Source organism: Carya illinoinensis, chromosome 1 (assembly GCF_018687715.1).
Source record: "Carya illinoinensis cultivar Pawnee chromosome 1, C.illinoinensisPawnee_v1, whole genome shotgun sequence".
NCBI classification, from domain to species: Eukaryota; Viridiplantae; Streptophyta; class Magnoliopsida; order Fagales; family Juglandaceae; genus Carya; species Carya illinoinensis.
The window spans coordinates 33,656,320-33,663,930 of record NC_056752.1 but is presented as its reverse complement, the minus strand read 5'-3'; positions in this window follow the sequence as shown (position 1 = coordinate 33,663,930).

Here is a 7,611-nt window from a genome sequence, read left to right as displayed (position 1 = left end):
ATTTTATTATTATTTTGATTAATAAATGAATAATCTAATGTAAAAATCTCTGTAACACCCTGTATCTGGAAGGGTCATAGACTTACTATTTGACACCTAAAAATCTTCTTCTCACAATATAAATAACATTTCTAAATACTTCATGAAGAAGATTTCACCTATTCTAATTAAACATAAGAACAATCCTCACAAAGCTTTAATTGAAATAATCTTTAAGATAAACAAGTTCCTTAACAAGGTCATCAAAATACTAATCCAATAAAATAAATCAGTTACTTCACAACTCCCATTAAACTCAACATAATATCTAGAAATTTCATAAGTCTCCATAAGCCATATATGCATACTGATAACCAAACTATCAAAAAGAATACTCCAATAGTGAAAGTACCCTTAGGTACCCAACTCCCTACCCCCTATCTAACCTTGCCCAAGCTGTCTATTCCTGATCACTAGTTGTACTATCTAAATCATTTAAAAATTATTATTAAGATAAAGCGTGAGTTATCAATAACTCAGTAAGTAGAGGACATGTACCAGTGTATAAATATGAGCATTTACAAAGTATAGGTTGCAGAACAAAATATTTGTAATTTTAGCATGCAGAACAAAACTTGTTTTTTTTTTTCAAACTAACAGAGCAATGGTTCAAATATTTATAATCCAATGTACTTTGACATAACATAAAGTGAGTATCATCATCATGTCATATTAGAGCATTATATAAGAATAAAGACTATGTTTAACCCTGTGGTAGAGTTGTGCTATCTCCGGTAGCCAAACCTGGTAAGGACAAAAGTGAATCTTCCCCTTATTATTCTCAGAATCTCGAGTGTGCATAAAAAAAAATATCACACAAAATCATTTTGTTTCCAAAGTGGGTGCACTTAGAGACACAAAAGTTGGTACCAACCCAAACAGAATAAAGCATAGCAGAGCAGAATCGAAATCAAACACAAATCAAAATATCATGTCAAAGGTTGGAAAGAAAAATAAGATTGGCATGAAGTGCAGAGCGTGGGTATTTATACATGCACTGACGCCGTGAACCCTAGAGGGAAGAAGATGTGCATGGCATGGAAACTGATCTGAAACTGATAATTAGTTCCCATAGGCTTGGTCTTGGGCGCACAAAGTTTGGGATTTTTCCTTAAGTTTTAGGCCTCGATTTAACATTTAAAATAATCTAACTTGTCCCACAAATTTTCTCAGCTCATAAAAATTAACTCAAAAAAACAAGCCCAAAAATTCGACATTCGCCAAATTAGAAATTTGGGCCGTAGTCCATTCTTAAAAAAATACTCGTTAATCTCAAGTGTGATTTTCATTTGTATAAGCCCAAAATTTGAAAAAAAAAAAAGGTTTGGTGCGGGATCCAGGTGTTACATCCTCCCCCCTTAAAATATTTTGTCCTCAAAATTTGTTGCATCTAAAGTAAAGTATACAATAATTATCACCCATACTCCATGCCTATTTTAGTCCTTGATAATTACATCAACCTAATATTCCAAATCCTAACTTCCAAATATCTCTCACCCAATAACTTTCCAAAATCCTAGTGTCCATTTCTATGCACGATCCTGAGTTCAAACCTAAAGTATGAACGTCAACAATGGAATTACAAGCCTAATAACTCCTCTATTTTATTTTAAGTAAACCTCATATATAAATATAAAAAGAACTCTCAACATAACATTTCAACTTCATAATAATAGTAAAGTAAAATGCTCCAAGGCTAAGTCCTAATTGATCTTAATTCATTAATGGATGTTAAACACTACAATTAGCAAACACCGTTGAACATTAGTTGCAACTTCCACATGAGTGACTATGAGGGATATTCCTTGAGTGAAGTTCATTAACTTATAGCATGTTCTCCCTCTTGACTTGTTTAATTATTAAGAATGTCATTACATGGTTTGTGGCATGTTTGTTAATTATATTTAGGAGATGATGAAGGTCAATTTAGGATGAACGTTTGAGCCTTTCAAGCTATCTCATGTTTTATCCATTAGAAACCATTTTGAGCCCAAGTAAAAATGAAAATTAGCCTTTCTTTTGTAAACTCATATTTCTCTCATCCCCTCCACATTGAAGTTGAGCCAAAATTATTGTTTCTTTCACACCTTTTACATGTAAAGTATGTGTCAGGGATGTTAAATGTTGATCTGGAAAAACAAAAGGAAGCCAAGGAAATGGATGTATTGTGGCAGTTTCTTATTTGTGCTAGCAGGTTCGTTAAAATGGATTATGTGATTGATAAAATAAAGTACAATAAGTTGAGGGAGTTGTGCTTAAGGTATTATCATGTGAAGACCTCTGGCATGTATTTATAAGCTCTTGTGAATTCTTTTATCTTCCCTTGTGCCCCATACAACTTTTGATTATTGACCATTTTGATCCTAAGTGTATTTGTGGTCAGAGTTGTTGAATTCTCAATAATTAACATTTCATTTGTTGAGATCTATGGTTGTTTGTCATTTTGCCTATATACACTTATACCTCCTATACACTTGAGTGAGTAGCCTTATTCTGCTGGCAAATATGAGAGAGATGGAGTTAATGTTTTTGTTGAGGGTGTGCTCGAAGTTGTATGTGTTTGGTTTGTGGTAAAATGGCCATGGCTTAGTGTGCACACACAAATTTTAAGACTTGTTTTGATAGACAAACCTGGTAGCACTACAAAGCTCTTATGAATATGTTCCTTGATATGTCTTAGATATTACTGCATTGTTTACGTGGAATTTTCCATTTTGGGTTGGATATTTTTTTGCCTTGACACTTGAATTGCTAGAGACTATCATTACGGGGAAGCTTTCATTTCGATAGATATTACTGCATTGTCTTAGATAAGCTGATTGGGGGATGTGATGAGTGCACGAAAGTGTACTCTAAACATTGCTTTTACAAGCTTAATTGCTAGATCATATGTGTTATTTAGGCATTTTGATTATATTTTTGCAATCTAAACCTTAATTTCATAGTGCCAAAGTTTTGATAAAAAAAAATTTGGAATCTGTAGTGATAAGTGAATGAGAAGATATAGTGCAAAATGATGGCATTTTGATACATTCAAGGAGAGATTACGCATCTAGATCTACAAGAGGCGAGGAGACCCAAGGGCGACAAACTTGGCGACAAGGCTTGGCGATGAGGATTAGGCAATGAGTGAAATGTTTTACCTCTTGAGCGAGAAGCGACAAGGTTCTAGGCAGTTAGATTGGGCGACTAGCTTAGGAGACGAAATTTGAATTTAAGTGACTAGTCTAAATGACCAATTTAAGCGACCAACCTAAACGATATAATGGGCGACAACTAACTTGAATGAGAAGACTTACCGCTTGGTAGGTTAGCGAGAGGAGTCTATCATCCCAATCTAGAGTCTATCATCCCAGTCAGAAGTTTTTTCATCTCGATCACTGGTCGAGGAGATTTAGGCGACGAACCTTGTCCCGAGAATAGCAAAGAGACTTATCTCGCCGGAAGATGAGAAGACTTACTGCTCAATAGGCAAGGAGACTAGGAATGCTCAACGCACATGGCATCTACCCTATTGGATCCTCCCGAGATCCGAGTTTTGCAAATCAAGTGGCTTATCATTGAATCTTCCATTTTTTTTTTTTTTATAATTCTGTTATTCTTGGAATAATTTTCTCTTTTGTTAACATTTACTTTTAAAAACTATTTTCTAGATTTTCAGGCTAGATTATTGTTGTAATTCCCAGTTTCCATATTTCAAATTTGATAGCTATTTAATCCTAACTTCTGGGATGAATTAAGGGAAGGGAAGCAAATGGATCTTCTAGAAAAATAATTCTTTTTTCAAATAGAGAGCTAATTCATAAGCGAAGCTAGGGATGAACTTGCTTGAATAATGACGATTTCAATTATATTGGATTCATGCAATAAACTTTCTTGCTAATACAATTCTTCTTTATCATCTCTTATTAGTCTTTTTTGTATTTGGATAATTTTACAACCAATGTTTTTCATAAATTCAGTCATGCTTTCTCTATGAAATTGTTGAGGTGTTTATGATCTAGTTGTTAATCTTCTTGGTATGATTTTCTACTGCAGTATTGCTATTAAGTATATTGTTTTCTTTGAATCTAAATCTAATAGGATAGCAATTTATGTTTTCAAGAAGAGTGGTTTTCAAGAATTACATTTTAATAAATTGGTTATAAAGATATATTTTCCGATTAGAGAGTCTGGTGCTACGATCTCTAATTGAGTATCCAATGAATCTGACATGGATAGAATTATCAAATTCAAGTAAGGGATTCTTAATGCTTCATTGCTATTAATTCTAGTCAAACTTTATTGTTGAACCCAAGGTTTCAAGTTTTGTATAATTATATATCTACACATAGATTTTTATGATAACAAATGAATTCAAAGAATAAAAAAGTCTCAAACTCAAGTTGTCTACACAATGGAGTCAAGCACATCAAGGAAACAAGCATGAGAAAGAAGGGAACAAGTTCACATTAAAATTATAGAGTAATGTTGGAAATTTCTTAAAAATTCGAAATTAGGATTAAGGCTCAAAATTAATATTTTATCATAAAGCATTAAAATTCATTTTCCACATGTGCATGAATATTTTGAAAATTAAATTTGAAAAATTTTGAAAGATGATTGATTGTCATCTTTTACATATGCATGCCTTGATTAAAGGGTTGAACTTTGAAAATATTAAAAATGATTGATTGTCATCTTTCACATGTGCATATTTTATTTGAATATTTTCAAAAGTGATTGATACTTTTTTTGACTTATGCAAAAGGTAGATGATTTTGTTTGAAATATTTGAAAAGTAAAAGTGTGCTCCTTTTGTCATATACAAAAAGTAAAAGATTAGGCTTGAATTTTTTGAAAAGTAAAGTGTGCTCCTTTTGTCATATGCCAAAAGTAAAAGATTAGGTTTGAAGTTTTGGAAAAATGAATGATGTTGTCTTTGATAATTGAAAAAGAAGAACCTTTTATTTGAATTTTTTAAAAAAGTGAATGATGTTATCTTTGACATGTTAATCTTTTTAAATTTGAATATGAGGTCTCATATGCCTATAAATAGATCATTTGAAAGTTTCACATTCACAACATTCAGAACATACAACATTCATTCAAAGTTTTCATTCTCTCTTCTTTAAGCATTGAGCCTTAATTCTTGTTTATTTTGAGAGATATAGTTTGTGTTGTATTGTTCTTATTCCACTCATTGAGGAGTGTTTTCTGATAACTTACCCACTATCAGCTCTTGTATCAGTAAAATGGTATGTATAACCCTTGTGCGTATAGAAAGTGTTCTACACAGGGAATAGTTGAATCACCACGTGTAAGGTGATTATAAGTGTAGAGGGTGTTCTACATGGATCATTTTGTAGCGGTGTTGTTTAAAAGTGTAATAGGTTTCTATTTCCACCTGAAGGAGGTTGAATAGTGAATTTGGGAATCCTCAAGGAGTAGCATGAGGCGAGGACGTAGGCAGTAGGGCCGAATCTCGTTAACATACTGAGTTTGCTTCTCTCTTACCCTTACTCTTTATATTTATTGTTATTTCGTATTTTGTTTATATTTTATATTGTATATTTGATTTATAATTGTTATTTTTTTTAATACAACTTAATTCACCCCCCCTCTTGTGTTAGTTATCTGGGCAACATTTATCATTATTACGTTTTGGCTCTTCAGTTTATTTCTTTCATAAAAGATTCATCTTAAATTGTTACTTTGATTTGTTCTATTAAATTTTTGGTCTCTTTTAGTGTTTCTACCATCTCCCTGTGAAATCAACACCCCAATTTATATTGCAACTATTGCGTTATTGTTTGTGTGTAATTACTTCTCTTGAGGCTATGCTCGAGTATCATGGCCTTATCTACTAACTCTGAGAAACTCTGGATCTCGTTCATATATCTTGTTATTCAACCCCTTTTTGTACTTATGGGTCTTCCTCTCTTCATCAGGGATCAAATATGAAGCAAAGCATGACAACTCAATGAGTCTTGCTGCGTACTGGTGTACTTTCATGGTTCCCTACACTAGGTTGGAAAACTCCTTATCCTAGCGTCTTTGGCCGATCTTAGGGAGAAACGATTAAAGGAGATCTTCTTGAAATGGAGCCTATAACAGCCCGCTAGAAATTTAACGGTGAAATTTCTATTGGCTTTAGGAATCTCGTGAAGACCCGATAAGTTTTCACTAATCTATTAATCGTATAGTTGATGTTATTACTCACTATGGTATCAGAAGTATGTTTTTGATTATTGGAGATAGTTAGAAAGTTTTAATAGGACACATGGAAAGATTTTAGCCACCTTACTCTTCCAAGTATACTCTCCACTTTTGAAAAATAGCCTAAGCTGATTTTGTGGATATTATTGGATAAAAATAAAAATAAAAATAAATATCTTGAGGTAATTTTCGTGAATATTATTGGGTAAAAATATTTTGAGTTGATTTTTATAGATATTATTAGATAAAAATATCTTATGTTGATTTTTTGTAGATATTATTGGATAGAATATTATGAGATAATCTTTTATAAATATTTTGGGTAGGAGAAAACTACACTCAACTCTCAACTCCAGCCTTATCATCTTCCTTATCTCGTCCATAAGTAGCTCCAGCCATCACCTACAAACTTATCTTCATTTACACGTTCCTTTAAAAGAATATCAAATACTTTCTCTCGGACAGCTTTTAGGAGTTTTTTTGCACGCCCATTTTGAAGTTTTTGTAAGTGTTTTATCATAAAGTCTCCTTCATATAAGTTGTTCCTTTTTTAGTCTACTTTACATGGATATCTTATTTGCCCCATTTGAAGATCATCTGGTCAGTCAAATATTATATAAACTATAAAAAGGTCATTCTGGGAGATAAACTAGAGAATATGTTATAGTTTGGAGTTTTTGACCAAGCTAATGGATAGATATTGGTCCGAAATTTTTATGGAGTATTGTTAACATGTATATGTGACTATTGGTTGAGGATTTTTGCATGATTAAAGGTTTTGATGAAATATTTTCTCAGATTTAGAAACTTAGAAACTGGAAGAGGAAAAACAGTTTCTGTTTTGAGAAAGTTTAACTCTTTGGTGGTCTAAACCTATTCTAATGACTTTAATAATTTTATTGGAGGATCCTAAGCATCTTATATACATGTTATATTATTATTTTGAAGATATTTGATGTTAGTTTTAAAGATATGAAATTTTATGCAAAGAGATATTCAGATAAACCAAAGTGTGGATATTCTTGGCTAAATTTATGTTTTGGTTAATTTTTAACCATGTGATATTGAATTTGAAGCTTATATATGTTTTAGGACATCTTTTTAAACCATGTGATGGTTTGGTTTGAAGATCATATATTTATAAGTCATAGATCAAGAGATTTATCAAAACTAGTTGAGGAAAAAGTTTCTGTTTTTGGACTAAGTGTAAAACCAAAAACTCCAAATGTTATTTTGTGATTTTGGTGACTTTAGTTTAATGATTTAAAGTATGGTTGATGTTAGGATGATATTATGAATATGTTAGAAGTAAGATTTGATTTTTGAAATTCTTGAAAATGTTTTGATTTAAGGTCAAAACTTGTGATTCAAGTG